The 17287-nt window shown below is 36.5% G+C and overlaps 1 protein-coding gene across 1 annotated transcript in view; it reads left to right on the top strand.

Annotated features, from left to right (window-relative positions):
* Window positions 1-2502: 2502 nt before the first annotated feature.
* LOC141429691 (semaphorin-2A-like) overlaps window positions 2503-17287 on the top strand; it is a 526100-nt gene continuing 511315 nt past the window's right edge. Inside the window, exon 1 of the mRNA XM_074090134.1 lies at window positions 2503-2900. The gene's annotated coding sequence lies outside the window, so the exon portion shown is untranslated. The remainder of the gene's footprint in view (window positions 2901-17287) is intronic.

The raw sequence follows: 17287 nt of genomic DNA, 5'->3' as shown, positions 1-17287 counted from the left end.
ACTACGGCAGAATTATGAGACGCTCACTATATCCAAGTTTTATAAGTTTTTTCAAAAAACTTTTCTTTTAAACTTCCTCGTAATTTAGTATGCATTTTACACCAAGGAACTTATAGTGGGTTGCGTGAGGTAATGTTGAAAATTTAATCGTGTAGGAGGCGGCACCGACCGCATTATTGGAGGCGTCATATTGAGCTGACGCAGAGCGATCGGGGTCACTCCCGGCCTTAGAGCACTTAACCATCCGGAAATGTCAACGAGGTTATCTCACTGTAAATTGTATAAAGCTAGCAGTAAACTAGCGAAATACGGTGTTAAAGTGTTTGACAATTTAGTTGACGCGCAATTCGATGCGATTGAGGAATGCTTCGGTATAATACGTGTACGCTACTCCACCCCTCCGTCGAAAATGGTAGAATCTTTGCATACAAATAAGCGTCTATGACACCTCCGGTTGGTTGAGTGCCTTAAAATCGGTGCCGTCCCTGCTCGTATAAAAGGACTCCATCGGCCAACGGCTACATTATTGTTTCTGTTTTCGAGATACTCTTGACGAATCTGTTCGGAATTGATTTTCGGTAGGCGACGTTTGATTTAGCTGTTCTCGGAGAAGGGTTATGAGAAAGGGTATTGAAAGAGCTCATTAAAAATTGTAACAATGTATTCTGTTATTGTGTTAGATGAAGCAGATTATTGAGTCCTTTCATGAAGATTAAAGTCTGAATAGAAATAAAACAAATTACTCACAACAAGTATTTATTTATTTTAAATTATCGATATTTTTATTATAGGTTTATTAAACCTATAATAAATATGTTTATTTCTATTCTTTCTTTATACTAACACTTTTTAACTCCCAACGCAAAAAGAGGTGTTATAAGTTTGACCGCTATGTGTGTCTGTATTTTTTGTGTGTATGTGTGTCTGTCTGTCTGTCTGTGGCACCGTAGCTCTTGAACGGGTGGGCCGATTTTAATGCGTTTTTTTATTTGAAAGCATTTTTTCTAGCGAGGGTTCTTAGACATGTTTTATCAAAACCTGTTCCGCCGTTTTCGAATATTGAACTTTGAAGTGACAAAGTTGGGGGTTTTCCAACTTTTTGTTGGTAAGTCTAGTTATCTTTTTCGATACGATGCTAAATTGATGTTAATTGAGAATCATAATTCACCTATACCTTAGCAAAAACTTATTTAAAAATAAAACTGATCATGTTATACCCTAAACTGTCTCTTACAAAATAGAACACTCATTTGTTTTATCAAAAGCTCATTTATTTTAACCCACCTCTTCCAGCCAATTCAAAATATCCGCTGAGCTACTTTAAAAATCCAATTTTGTTTTATGCGGGTAGCTGCATCGTGCGGGCAGCAGTTGCGGCATTATGGTGAGCTTGGTGGACGGTAAAACCGGGTCAGACTCACTTTGATGAAATGCCCATCCATTGAGCGGTTCATTTCGTACAAACGTTTGACTGATACAATGTCGTCTGGTATGACTTTGAGAGGTACTAGGTTTCACTTAGTTGATTTATTATTAAGGTTTTGTGTGTGATTGAAGTTTTTGTTAAGATTTTGTGCGTGATTTGTCGTCACTGATGTCACTTGGCTAAAGATTATCTTAGTTTAAAACTAAAATAATCTAGGATCGAAGGTGTAACTGTTACATTTGAAAAATGTAATTAAAAAATGCGAATTGTTTGTTTGTAGGTATGATTATTTAAGTAAATTTTTGAAAGACAAATTTCGCTCGCTTTTAGCGATCAGATTGACTTAAAATTTGGTACGGACATATAATTTGAATGAAAATGCAAGTGTACACTAAAAAATATTACAGCTAACGAAAAATCTAATAGGAAATGAAATTAAAAATAAAACTTATTTAAAAAAAAATCAGTTCCAGGCGTAACTGAGGTTCACTAGTGCTTTATACGAAGGTCTTTTAATATAAACAACAGACAAGTATAAAATTCTTCCTACGTGTCAGGAATTGGTTCTCTTTAAAGTAAGTAAATCAACTTGCAGTGCTTGAACACTGCACTGTGAACAAAGTCCTAACTTGCAGTCCCTAGACTCAATACCGGCGAGCACACGATTAAGGTAACGGTGCCACTCGTGGGGCCCCTCGTGTTTGCCGTGTCCTGTGTCCTCCCAAACTTGCCCATGTCTGCTCGGCTTTTGTCACAATATTTGTCTTTACTAAACTCAGGATTTAACGTTAACACAAAATCGCTCGACCGTGCCATAATTCGCGTAATCCCAAACTTAAGATCACATGTCCAACTTCCGCAGAGAGCTTTATTAGATAAGGCGGAGTTAAATGCGGTATTGATTAGCTAACCCTTTATCGCTGACAAGATCCGTCTAACTTTCCCAATTCGGGGACCGACAAATCGAAATCGCTTTTAGCAAAACAAGTATTAATGTTGTATCGGCGTCCCAGCACGGTAGGCGGGCGGCGCGCAGTCTACGGAAGGCTCTGGCGCCCCCGCCCCGGCCAGTCTCTCGCGCGCACTCGGGCCCGCGCCACGCCGCTTGTGCCGCCACCTAGTAAGCCACACCAACCCTCACTTATCACATAACCCTCATATAAAACACAATCTAGGAAACACCGTCCGCTTCCATAGCGACATTCTCACCTGTGGCTACCTACGTCCGCGCGTCACTGCAAAGCGACCTAAACGGGAAGTGACCTCCCAATATTTACGTTTGAATTCAGATGAATGAATGTAGGTAAATAATGGAATGAATTAGGTTAACACCAATCGTGGACGGAACATCATGTGAATTGTCTCAGTGTTTTTATTGTATTACATCCGCCAATATCTGACTGCCGAGTGGATTGTAATAAGCGAAGGATTTGCCAGAAAGCCGTCTACATAATGCACACTTCCGTTTATGAAGGTAAGCTTGGTTATTTATGAAGACATTAGATTAGAGCTGGTATTAAATCTGAGCGTTTTACATGGACGCACATCAAGAGCTTTAGAACGAACCGAGAACTTCAATGTATTGTATTGTAATGTTTGTATTCATTGTATTAGTATTTTGTGTAGACGCGAAAGTTTGGTCAATCCACCACTAAAAAAACAACTAAAAATATAAAAATGAATTTGAAATCTATCGTTTTTGACCTAACTCTCTTGGGAAACGTGGTAGGCATAAACATTGCGCGGCTTTACAGTACAATGGTGTATAATGTATACATTGATACATTGCTACGACCGCGGACTAGATTTTCGTGTGCGAAAATAACGCACAACCAAAGCGTGGTCGTTGCCATACAAATATTTGTCCTTCGTGAAACCCGAACAGTGAAAACCGCGCTTTTCGATTCGTTATAAATATACGTTAGTCGTAGGGAACCAATTGTTTCACAATACTGTGGTTGGATGTAGCGTAAGCGTAGCTTTATATATTTCCTAGACCTTGATTGTCAGCTGAGCCTGGGTTGCGCGAACAATAGTTATGTTACCAAAAATAAACTCCGAGTTAAGTACTATGTACTAGTAACACAGGGTTAATATTGTCAACATGTCTATACATGTTCTATAACTGTCATCCGTTAGTTAGACCTTTTTTTTTCATTTTCAACCATCTCAGCTAATAAATAACTATCGGAAAAAATACGAACTTCGACCAAACTTATAGTAGGTAGTGGTAAGGTCGACCAAGAAAGTGCTTTACCATGGCTTTACCAATTCTAATGACAGTTCCTACTTCAGAAATAAAACAATAATTGCTGATTGACTTGTCAATGAACAAATAATATTAAACCTTAGGGTGGTAAACTAATTTCTTGGTCCATTAAACATGCTTCAATTCAATAATTGCACAAGAAATTAACTACGTATGTTTTTTGTACTTGTTCAATCTGTGGACAAGTTTCGTATGTACTTACCAAACAATTTGTTGCTAGAAAAATGTTATAAACAAAAAATATTTTTCATCTCTCCTGTTCGGAAAGTTTAATTTTCATGGATAGATAGCTAGTTTGTGTGCGTCCAAACTCCACGGACCTAAAGTTTCAACAGAAAAAACTGCAAATATGTACCCCCTTATTCATAAACGACAATCAAACCTATTTTAGTTAAAATGCCGCTAAAATTCGTTTGTCCTTATCTGTCACTTCGACATTTGTATTTGTTAGAAAGGGACAAAGCATTTGTTAGTTAACATAGGCTTGTTAAGTTTTATGAATAAGGGGGGTAGTCTTTAGAGAACCCTGTATATTTACGGCGTTTTGCCTCACCTACATACCTTTTTTTAACAATGATTGGTTTCCCAACAAGAAGAAGAACGACAAACGCGCTTAATTCCTTTCCACTTATTCGCCTACAAATAATACACTTACCCAGTTATTACATATGGTTCACTATTATTGTTTATCAATATAGTCACATAATATTCGGAGGTAGATTAGCTACCAGTGCTGGAAAGGAGAGTATAGGTTGAGCTTCCACGTGCTGTAGTTGCAAGCACTCTCACGTTTGAAAGTATCAGTTAAGTCCACTATACCTTCATTATTCAGCAAATTGTTAAATTATACCTACTGATACAGATTATTGGATATTGTATTGTATGTGGGTAGGTAAATATGTAGTTAAACACTTTATTGTAGATATTACCGAAATAATAAGGTGTTCTACTTTTAATACTTATATTAAGATTTCAAACTAGTAGTGCTAGGAAATATGTGTTGTATACGCTTTTATCTAGAAGTTGTGCGTACCCAAAAAAATTGTATTACTTTTCTCTAATTCTAGAAAAATCAGTTTTTTGGCGAAAATAGCACTATGTATTAGGTATGTTTAGTAAAAAATAGACCCAGTCCGACAGTTAAAAATGAACGAAGCATTCAGCCATAGCGATTGTAACGATTTTCACTTAAAAACGGTAATGAGCGAAAAAAGGAAAATTATTCAGAGAATCAATTTATGTTTTGAGCAAAGCGTGCAGTGCAGCAGAATCCGCTTCCGTTAACAACAAGACAAAGTCGTTGCTATATCGACGGAGCCGTAAGCGGTTTTGCCTGTGCAAATCTTTTTAAATCACAAAAGCCAGTCGTCAAGATCGCATGTCGAAGGAGGAAAGGAAAATATCCTGTAGAATACCGCAGCTGGCTTGGATTTGGCGCCAACTTCGGGCAAATCCGTTATGAAAACACGCCGATGTAGGCCACGTCTTCCCCTACAAGATAAATTCAAAAAGGATTCACTCCACACACATATTACCAACTCAATGAGGATTAAAACTTCATTTGGAGACGAAAGGCTATAACTTTTTGGTAAACAAGGTTCATCCCTTTTATTGCGTACATTAAATGCGATGTTTTAAAGGGTGCGTTTAATTATTAGTATATTTTATGCTTTATCCGTTCAGGGCTAGTTAAGCCTGATCAAATACAGATAGGTGAGTAAGTGGATACATTAGTTTTACATGAATACATTAAAATAAATTACCTAATTTTGATGAGATTTCCCAATGTGGGTAGGCGTCACTGTTTGCATTCAGGCTTTAACTAGCGTTTATTCGTGGCTTCGCTCACGTATTCTATTAGGTTATGGCGCATGCCACGAAAAAATTGTCAGTCTGAACTAAATTGTATTTAAATTAACATTGTATAAAAGGCGCATATAATATAACGCACCTAAGTAACGTAAGCCTACTCTCAGGGTTACTGTATACATAGGTAAGTCCTATATTCAAGTGGACTGCCCGAATGCGAACCGCGCACAAAATATTTTATAAGGGTTTTAACAACGTGAAGCCTTCTTAACCAGAAGGGTAAGCTATGCGCTTTGTTTAAAATAATATGATTTAACTAGCCGTTACACGCGACTTCGTCCGCGTATAATTCCGTTATTGCTATCCCGCGGGAACTTTGAAATTTTCCGGGATAAAAACTATGTCCTTCCTCGGGACTCAAACTATCTGTATACTGAATTTCATCTAAATCTGTTCAGCGGTTTAAACGTGATGAAGTAACAAACAAACAGACTTACAAATTTTCGCATTTATAATATTAGTGGGATTTTATTGACTTTGTTTTAAGTTTGATCTGTATACAGCACTAAGAGTCGACAACTAGACATTAAATATGACAGTTGGTAGATTTGTAATTACACACTATTTGATATCTCATTGCGTTGGTAGCCCCAGCAGTTGGCAGTTGCAGTTGGCATGACCAGGTGGACTGACGACATCGTGAGAGTGGCGGGAAACCGGTGGATGCAAGTGGCGAGTTGTCGTTCATTGTGGCGTTCTAAGGGGGAGGCCTTTGTTCAGCAGTGGACGTCTTCCGGATGATGATGATGATGATGATGATAATATCTCATTGCTTAATTGATCACCATATTTCATTGCCAGCTTATTTGATTAATAAATAAATACGCAATAATATATACAACCAACTTATTAATTTTCCTAACCAGGCTTACACGTGGCTATTTGCGTGCTACATTTTACAGTCAGCAGCAAAATTGGATGAGCGGTTACGGTGCTCAAAATAATCTACACACGACTCTGCTTCCAAAGTAATAAGAGAGTGTTTAGAGCATTTTAAACACAACTACTGCCCAACTACTTCTGCTGCTGACTACGTGCTATTTTGAATGCTTAGGTTATGTCGTTTATGGGCGGTGGTGATCTCTTACCATCAGGAGACCCACTTGCTTGTTTGCCATCCAGTCGAATAAAAAAAAAAAATAAAAAAAATGTCAAATACACACATTTTATTTGGTCAAATTAATTTAGGCTTGCGTAGTTCAATAATAAAGAATTTGTACATAATAGGTGTCATTAAATCTACTTACTAACATAGTCTCATAAGAACATTATATCTATTAACTAACAATACTTGGATCTACTCAGTTATCGGAAAATAAAGGAATTTGAATTTTTTGAATTTTGATAGGTAGGTATTTTTTAACTCTACAAGACGTGACTGTGCAATAAAAGCGGCATTATTTCTATCCCGCTGTGTACTTTTGCACTTTGATTTGAGAAAAGTATACAGGTGTAATAAATGAATAAACCACTTAATTAAAAGAGAAAATTTGCGCAGAAGCAGAATTGTAATTTCCGTGTCTTTATTTTTAAAAGCAAATGACATTAGTGACCCAGTTGATGCACAAAGGTTGCCATTTTAGTACCTATAGTTCGCCACACGAAGGAGATTACCCATCTCAATAAATAAAAGACTGGTAAACAATATTTTTGTACCTACGTTAAAACTAAAAATTGAAAACTTTTACCAGAAAAAATGACTGACGCTAAATAACGTCCCATAGGGAAATTAATTTAGAGGACGGAAGAAGATCAAGTTATTTTACTCGAAGGAATAGGGTAGTCTGTAAATACCAATTAAAAGAGGGTTTCTTTAGAGCCTCTTAAGACGGTATTTCAGACCTAATGTTAATTCGACCGCTGACCGCGTAAATACCTATGCATGCCCTAATGGACATTATTAGGTCAGACATGATTTCAATGAAAGGGAAAATTAACTCAAGAAACCTGGAAAATATAACAAAATCTGTGATGAATTAAATAGTGATTGACCCTTACCTCTCATGAATGAGACTTCAGATGAGGCCAAAGGAGTAATTTAGTGGTTTAGTAACAAACTATTATATGTGTAGCTTTGAAGAGCTGTAGGTTGTGCTTGCCCAAAAATAGATACGATAGGAGGGAATCCAATTCACTTAGACATACTTACTATATTTCAAATAATCTAGGACGGTAAAAATGTAGGAGATGATTGATTTGGGTCTTACTTTATGGAGACCAATTCAATGAAGGATAGTTTATCTTGCTTCATAATTCATAATTCCTTTATTGCTTGAAATAATGTTACAAAAGGTCTTTTTTGAAAGGTTTTATTTTTAGTTATTATATAGAATTTTCATACAGACTCAACTATCACAAATACACAATATGTTAAGTGTTTCCAAACTCTATACGAGTTTCTTCTCAAAGCTACAAGAGCACACAATCACACAAACGTTCTCTGACAATTCGTAGGTATGGCTAAACAAGTAAACATTCAAATAAACACTGAACTACCCGCCATATTTTGTCGACATTATTATTAGTTCTGAACAATAAAGTTCAGCCCCAAAATTGAAATTTTATCAATCCGTTTCTAACAGATTCAAAACCTAACCTCTGTGTTGCTACCTCACTCCCGCAACTCGGAAGCGACGTTCAACCGCGTGCTCAGGTGATCGCCCTCGAGAACCGAGTGGTTTCCTTTCGCACCTGACTCCGCATTTTGGCTAGGCTTGAGTATCATGAGGTCTTGGAGAGTCTTTTTAATTTGGGAACAGAATTAATAACTGTCGTTTGTGTTTGTTCCCAGAATCTGTAATTCCCTTTTTCTTCTTACTTTGATATGAATATGCATCTTTGTTTTTGATGTTTTGTGTTACTAATACTTCAAATGTAATGTTTATTGCTGAATAACCCTCCTTCGGGTAGTCAAGTAAAAGGCCTTTTTGTGAATTGGAACTCAGTACTGTATAAGCCGAGAAAATAAATGGTGTTTTAGCCAGGTAGGCGCTTCGCTCTTGTAGCTCTTGTGTCACATTTTTGTTCTATAATTGGTTCTATCGTCAATTTAGTTAATACCACGGTTTTTTTTTCTACTATCGTTTTAACATTTTTATTTGTAAGTGTAGATAGTGTAAAACAGCTAAGACCCTTCGCAGCTTTGAACTGATTAAAGTGTGCTGAAACACTTCTCTGACAGGTAAAGTAAGGCTTTGAAATAATTAAACTTTTTCCTCTCTCCGTGAGAATTAGTTTTATCAACGAAAAAAGCTCTTTGACGCAACTAAATTTGGACGAATAAAATTAAGAACTGATTTAACTTCAAGCATCCCTTTGATGTGAGTTTGACACTTCGCACTTAATATAGGGGTTTTTTTTTAGATTACGGAACTCTGGTGTGTATAAAAACTTTTGAAAATCCGCCGATTTACGAGCTTTAGTTTACAAAGTAAACTTTGAAGCAAAGCGCTTAGTTCAGTATCGAGATCGCCTTACAAAATAAAGAAATATCATGGGTCACTTGACACCAATTGACCTAGTCCCAAACTAAGCAAAGCTTGTACTATGGATACTGGGCAACGGATAAACATACTTATGTAGATAAATACATACTTAAATACATTAAACATCCAAGACCCGAGAACAAACATTCGTATTATGCATACAAATATCTGCCCCGGCCGGGAATCGCTCCCGGGACCTCAAGCTTCGAAGTCAGGTTCTCTAACCACTTGGCCATCCGGTCGTCAAGGTGTATAAAACACGTTTATTTGCTTACGTAACAAAATTCATCTCTAAACTAAAAAAGTGCTTACTAAAAGTGATTCATGTTCCCTTATAATTTTACATTATACTTTCCAATCAAACCTCCAATTGGCCCGTTTCTATTTCTAAAAGTAGTCTTCGTACGATGGACGCCGGGAGTAGCTCTTGAAACAAACGGCGTTATCAAATCAGTGCACCCAAGTTAAAGTGCCGGTGAAATAGCAGGGGGCACTTATTGCCTCGGCCGCCCCTCCCGGTGGGGACTAAGCGCCCCCTTTCCCGAAAAACCTGCGCTGACTTAAAAAAATCGAATAGAGAATTTTCACGAGTTATTCTTACGCGTGCCTCGTTTGATTGGCTCGAACGCTGGGAAAAATGTACTTGTAAATAGGCGAATTAGGCTTTTGTCATGCTCCGTTGGGTCTGAAGCTTGTAGACAGAAAATGAACACGGCAAAGCAATTCTGTTTCTAAACAATGTCAAATAAGTCCAAATGTAGAAAAGTTTTTGAAGGAAATTAAAAGTGTACGAGTTAATGGCGACATTTATTGAAATGTCCTGTTTATGACTGTATACGATTGTCGTATACATATATTAGAAGAATAACATGGTATAACGCTAAATGTTTAAAATAAATTAAGCACGAATTCAGGGATTTGACGTACGGAATTCAAAATTGGCACAACAGAGAAAAGCAATTTAACTTGTTTTTCAGTACGAGCCGCCTCGAAGACGATTGTAACTCGGAACTAAGCTAAAACTACGTGACTAGTGCACTGTGCTAGGCAATAGCCTAATCATATTCTCCGGGCCAATTTATACCCTGAAACTGTTTTGCTGCAAAGTTTTGTTTTCTTGTTTGAGGCCCGAGTAGAGAGGGCTCTTGTGATTTCTGCTTACGGCAATAAAACATTGACGCTAGCTGTAGCCAATCAAAATCCATTTTTTTTGCTGACTGGCTCGTCGTTATGTCGTCGCTTCTTTTCGACTACTTACAATGACGAAATTGGCTTTTCTCACTCCTAGCATAGTTTTGTTAATTTTATTGAGCTATGTTGTTCTGTTCTTGATTTTTAAAATTTTTGTCGTCATTAGAGATTTTCGAGAAAAAAGAACATTATAAGTATAATTTTGTTACGATTCGGCAGTAGATAATATAACAAATTTGTATACCTAGGACCTCTTGAATATTTATTATCCCTCTGTCCAGTGAATTTGACAAATACTTACCGTAACATTTAATAACAAATTCCAAATATTTTAATCATTTTATTTGGTGAATTCATTGCACAAACAAAATTTTCTAGCTAAGTACTATATTAAGTTGGAATTGGGTGAATATTTGGTAAATAAAATTACAAAACGTTCCATTATATTATATGTTTATAACTTTGATGATAAACTCATTATAAATATGATTGTTCGTTCAATTAAATTCAATTAAAAATATTTGATTTTCACATTAATTGAAATATTGAGTTTAACCGACTGGCGTATTTAGCAAAGCGATGTAATTGCTGGGCGTCGTCTTTTATATAGTGACTTTGTTTGAGAGACACATACATCGTTATTCAAATAAACGTTATGAAATAAGTAGTATCTACTGAAATAATTATTTCAAGGACATACGAGAGAGAGGTGGGACAAAAAGAATAGAATAGCCTAGCGTTGGAAAATTCAGCTTGACAAAAATCTCTTACTAAATTTCACTTTTCATAGTTCGCTGTTCGTATTGTTTGTTCTTGGTTTTTAGGATTGTATTTTGAGATTAAAGCACTTATATTATAAAATTGATACCTACTATTAAATAAAACAAAACGCCTTTGTGCAAACGTCACCTATGTTTATTAATAGTACATTGTTGTAGAGGCTGGAAAGTTATCAATAGATGAACGATAGTTAGTTTGTTAAATGTACATTACAGGCAGTTTTGTGTACTGGATTTAGGTCATCTGTGGCCACATTTTCGAACAGTGTCGTGAAAAGTTAATATTCACAAAAAAACTTGAGTTTCTATGTGTAGGTTCACTACTTACCCAGTGGCAGTAAACGAAACCATCACAGAAATAAAGCACACACTCCATCAAAGTAAACTACACTATTTTCATATGTAAATTCCATAAGGAGAGAATCGTTCATCATAAAATATAGTCAAGTTAGAAATGATTGTTAGAAAGAAGCTCTTGGGCCGACACGCAGGTCGTAGGTAGTAGGTATTGTTAAGGGCAGCAGGTCAATTTAGTAAAATAATTTGTTACTATTAGCTTGATTTACTCATGTGTGTACTTATTTAACTGGAAAGGGGCACACGTGGGTGGGCCAATGGAAAAAGAATGAACTAATAAACACAATTGCTGTAATCACAACTAAATTAAATGTCAACGTACTGACTGGTGTAACTATAAGGCGTGCATTAAGTAGGATGGAATCGACCTAATGCACATCAATGTGTCTACTTTCTATTTATTACAATAAAGTAGACATGTATAGGATATAAGCTGTCACTTTCCGTCTAGTGATCAGGATTCATAGCGTACTGCGATTAATTGCGTTCAATGCGCGGATCACAAGCTCACAATTTTACTGCTATCACCAGCGAACGCAAAAACGCGTTCACATCCCTGCTGTTAAGATCTACACCGGGCTCAAGTAGGCCCTCGCGCACTAAATCATGCAATAAATTATCGAGCATGAAATATTCAAAACGCCCCGACATACGGCCGGGCGCGAGAATACTGGAAAATTCCGCCTCACAATTTTCAGCCCTGCCGCTCCCGCCGTGTGGCTTATTGAACGATAATTAACTATTTTAAATTAAACCGTGCTAGATTGAATAACGCTTATTATAACACGTCATTTTTAGGCGTGGTAAAAAGTTGTGGTGATATTTTTACTTCGTTGCTGCGTGTGACGTAGGTAGTTAAATGCATTCTTATTTTTCATAATCTGTGGTACTTAATGCTTATTGGGGTTGATAGTTCTGTTTACGATTTCTACTTAACTTTGATTGTATGTAGGTATGTACAGCCAAACAATTTGATTTCTAAACCACCATTGAACCTGTCTGTTTGCAGTTGATATAAAATATCAAAATCATTTTTACCTCATTAAAAATGCGGCTTACAAATTATTTCTTAGCAAAGAACGTTTATTATGTAAGTAGGCCGCAAATGGATCTTTTTTTTACTACTAGTGCGTTCGGTAAGACCATCAGTGCCCATAAAATATGTTAAATTTACTGTGACTGTTTCACCTATAGGTCCTAAAAATAAAACGTCAACAGCATGAATGAATAGCTATTGCTTACTTATTTTGGACTCAGTCATGGACGATGGTTATCATCCCCAGCTAAAGTACTCCACATTACTAGCAAGCAACCGGCCTTTTCTCAGAACGAGAGGGCTCGGAATGTGGCGACTACGAAACCCAGAACCCAGTGTAAAAAGAAATTAGGTCCCCAAATTGTTAGTTATATTCTTGTCATATTTAGCGTAGCTAGCGGTAACCGGTCAGGGTCGTAGGGTCCCATGACATAAAGGCCCCAATGCGTGGCACCATCCAGCCCTTAGTTACGCCACTGCTTGGACTATAGTCCTCCACGCGGGCCCAGCGCCGATTGTGATAGTGAGTAAGTCACTAAAATTTCATTTACATCAAGATCTCAAAACTGTCAATGTGTTATGTAAAGTTCCTGGTATTTCAAGAGCTCCGCAGTATCTGATGAGTGACAATGGATCGATCATTCCTTCACCCGCAGAGCGAAGAAATTGAATTCTAATTTTCGATTTCAATAACAATGAACTTCAAATTACAGTGGAGTGTTGGCTCAGTCGTGATTCTTCCGCCGCGTCTCCGAGGACATCTGCCTCAATATTAAAATTGATTTAATTGATAATATTAGGGGCTTCTTATCTTGAAGACCTTAATTGTAATAGTAGGCTAAAATTACTTTGTTGTCAAAGGTTTCCAGTATAAATTGAAGAACGTTTCCAGTTTTGAAGGGATTTTCAACACTTTGTTGTGTGTATTTTTAAGGGGTAGCTATCATTATATCGAAATTTGTTACGTCGATTTTCATTTCATCGAAAACTATTCCACGAATTACATTACCTTTTTTTCTCTAATCACATAATCTTTAATTCATTATTTTTTATACATACATAACAACTTTTCATCGTAAATCATTTCGAACCTGCCTCAAATCGTAGCCTAACGATTCATCGAATTTTCCTGTCATAGAATTATTAAATATTCATAGTATCAAATTGTCGAAACATGATTCACAGACGGCACGTCCTATATATTATTATTGCCACGAACAATGTTTCATCGCGGTCACGTTTCATCGAACGATGCATTTGTTATTATTGCATCTCGTTTAGAAAATATATTGCAGTCAGTCGTAAGTTAATACACAATTACCCTCAATTTAAGAATCCAACATCAAAGAAACAAATGTTGTGAAACAATATTATCCGGGCTGCTATAAAAAAATACCTAACATCGAAGGCTAAGGCGGGAGCGAAGCGGAGCCTTCTGATCTTAACCTATCCGACTCACTTCTGCTCCGAACCGTCTTGCTCGCTCGGTTCGCTCGCTCGCACAAATCAAATGTTTTTTTTTTGCATTTGACACGCATGATATTATACCATCTAATATTATTAAATTACAGTGTTTTGATGAAATGTATTATCGTAGAAACTTAAAATCAAGTATAGTAACACTGGTGAAACGATTTTCGGTGTTATAAGAATCTTAGGAACTGAAACTTACGATGAACCAAAATTATAGTAAAGGCGATTCGATGAACGACTATGTCGATATACTTACAAATAAAATGATGAAGTGAAATTCGATGAGTTGATTCTTGTGTAAAAAATAATTCGAGCAATTATATGAGCGATGAAATGAAGTTCGATAAATAATTCCTAAGTGCGAATGGGAAACGATAATCGATGAGACATTTTTCGGTAAAATGATGGATTACCATTTTTAAGTCATGCAAGTAGATATTTACTACGACGATACGCGCCTTTTTCGCCATCATCACCGTATTATGTAAAGTTTTCCTTGCAAAAATATGAATGCATGTTTGTTGTATCCGGTACTTGCCATAAAATAACAACCAAACCAGTATCAATTTAAATTCTCATTTCTCATTACTCCAATATCTTAATGCTATTTTCACTTATGTAGGGTTGTCGAAACCTTTAGCGGAAACGAAACGCCTGAAGGACGCGATAAGTACCAAGGCCTATTCTTCGACACAGTTTATCTCTCTCCCCCCGAAAACACCGTTTTGTGAATACTGCCTCTTTAATGGCCGCTCTTACTGCAATGGCCTAACGAATAAAGTCAATCTTTTGGACGTAAATCTTCAAGGAGTCATAACTCAGTTTCGAGATTCGCCCAGGAGCAGTTTACGACCTATTTAGTTGATTGTTTGCGTAGCCCTAACTTGTGTTGTAAAAACAGAAGGTTAAAGTTAGCTCAACATGAAAATGGAAAAGTTAAGTTCGGATACGTTTATTTGTTTTATGGAGCACTGAATTTTAGTTAGGTTCTATTCAATACTGTCCAATACATGAGATGCTTGCTAAATAGTTGCTAAATGTTCAAAATTATCTTGTGCAAAAAATATCCACCTTTTACAAGTTATTAATGTCCTTAAAAATAATAAAAGATTTGTTAGTATTTCTTAAAATGTATACTTCTTTATAATATTCCTTTGTATTGATGACACTAAATACTAATTCATGCAAACAATGTCAATGTGAAACATATTGATTTTACACTTTTATGTAAAAATGTAAAACACGCAGCAAATCGTTTGTATTCCGGTAAAATATGAAGGCTCAGTTACAATATATTTTTAGGCCACCGTAATTGCTACACGTAACATACATATTACAGGTTAATTCCCTTATCGTTAACCCAACGCATGTAATCAAAATCAAAATTGGGTCAGTGGGTGTCGGATAAGGCAGAAGTTTCTTCCATTAGGTGGTCGTCAGATAATGGTATGTATAGGTACACTAGCGTGTGACGTCACATAAATGTTGGAAGTTTTGAAGCCAGGAAAAATGTCTCTGCATAGTCAAAGAAGCTGACTCACGTACCATAGTGGAATCTTTGTGCTGTGCTACTTACGTCATATTGACATCTCATACATTTGCCAAAACAGTTACAGTGATATTGATTACGAAAAGGTTCCACCCTGGTACGCGATTCAGTTTCCTAGACTGTACATGTGGCAGAAACAACGTGCTTTTGTCATTCTTTGGAGCTTTTTAATTAAGTATGAACTTCCACCACAATTTCCATACGAAATTAGAAGCAAACCATATTTTTATAATTTTACAACTTTTGGTTTTATAGTTCTTATTGACAAACTAAATTAGACATGAACGTAAAGTATCATCATCACTATAGATGCCTGAATAACAATGAAGACTTGTTATTGAAATATTTGTAGCTTAAATAGTTTAAATAAAATATCAAATGACCGACCGTAAACCCCCAAAAGATCACGAAATTCCTAGGCATATCGTGAAATGTCGCCAATTCATGAATTGGCTAAGCCTTAGCCTAGCTTCCGCCATCCGCCATTATCGTTCAAAATTCACCGTTTAACGATTTGCCTAGTGAGGTTTAAGCAGATCATGAAATTCCTAGGCTTATCATGAAACGCCGCCATTTCATGATTTGCCCAGTTTAGGCAGGTCATGAAATTTCTAGGCATATCATGAAACGCCGCCATATCGGTTCTGGCACTCGGCCGCTGCCGCGGCACGCTCGCTTCGCTCGCTCGGCTCGTGCGCTGTGGTCACAATTCATACTAACCACTCCTCGCTTCGCTCGTCGTACCTAAATTTTTCTTTTTTTCGACATATAACGACGTCTTCGGTATAAAGCTAGAAATATCGACGAATGCGTTGTTCTAATCGATCTTCCGTATTGTTTCTCAAGCATATCGTGGGTTTATCCTTGAAATGTCGACATACTTTTAATCGAATATCAAGTCAACGTTTCATATTTATTGTTTATTTCTGGAATGATTAGAATGAGATTTTAAAATAACCGATTTCTAATTTCTGGAAATATTATTTAAGAGATTGTTTATTTGGCAGATATTCATTTCATATTTTATTATTTCATACTTTTTTAAATGTTGTAAATGTTACATTATTTTAATATTTATTATTTCACAACTTCAATGATTTTTTTGAAGTCGCAGTTGTAATGTACTTTTCTAGTAGCGATTTTTTTTTGGGGTCGCAGTTCTAACCTTACTTAACCTACTTTCCTCGTAGCGATTTATTTTTGTTGGGGTCGCAGTTCTAACCTAACCTAACCTACTTTCCTGGTAGCGATATTTTTTTTGGGTCGAAGTTCTAATCTAGCCTAACCTACTTGCCTGGTAGTGATGTATTTTTGTTGGGGTCGCAGTTCTAACCTAACCTAACCTAACCTACTTTTCTGGCTGCGATTTTTTTGTTGGGGTCGCAGTTCTAACCTAACCTAACATAATTTCCTGGAAGCGATGTATTTTTGTTGGGGTTACAGTTCTAACCTAACCTAACCTAACCTACTTTTCTGGCTGCGATTTTTTGTTGGGGTCGCAGTTCTAACCTAACCTAACATAATTTCCTGGAAGCGATGTATTTTTGTTGGGGTTACAGTTCTAACCTAACCTACTGTCCTGGTAGCGATTTATTTTTGTTGTGCTCGCACTTTTAACTTAACCAAAAGTATTTTTATGATAATAGCACCTAACTATATTCGTTTTATTTTTCAGAAGAATACCAGCCTTCAAATTTGCTAAAAAATAAGCAAAAGATGCAGAACTCAATCTTGAATCACTAAAACTACTAGAATATATTCGATGCTTTAGTTCACACTTTTACTAATTACAGTTTTGTAAATTTTTCACTAATTACAGTTTTGGAAACGTTTTAAAACAAGAAAACGCATCA

The sequence above is a fragment of the Choristoneura fumiferana genome, chromosome 7 (genome assembly GCF_025370935.1).
Source record: "Choristoneura fumiferana chromosome 7, NRCan_CFum_1, whole genome shotgun sequence".
NCBI classification, from domain to species: Eukaryota; Metazoa; Arthropoda; class Insecta; order Lepidoptera; family Tortricidae; genus Choristoneura; species Choristoneura fumiferana.
The sequence above is the reverse complement of the archived record's forward strand: the minus strand, read 5'-3'. Positions and strand labels throughout refer to the sequence as shown.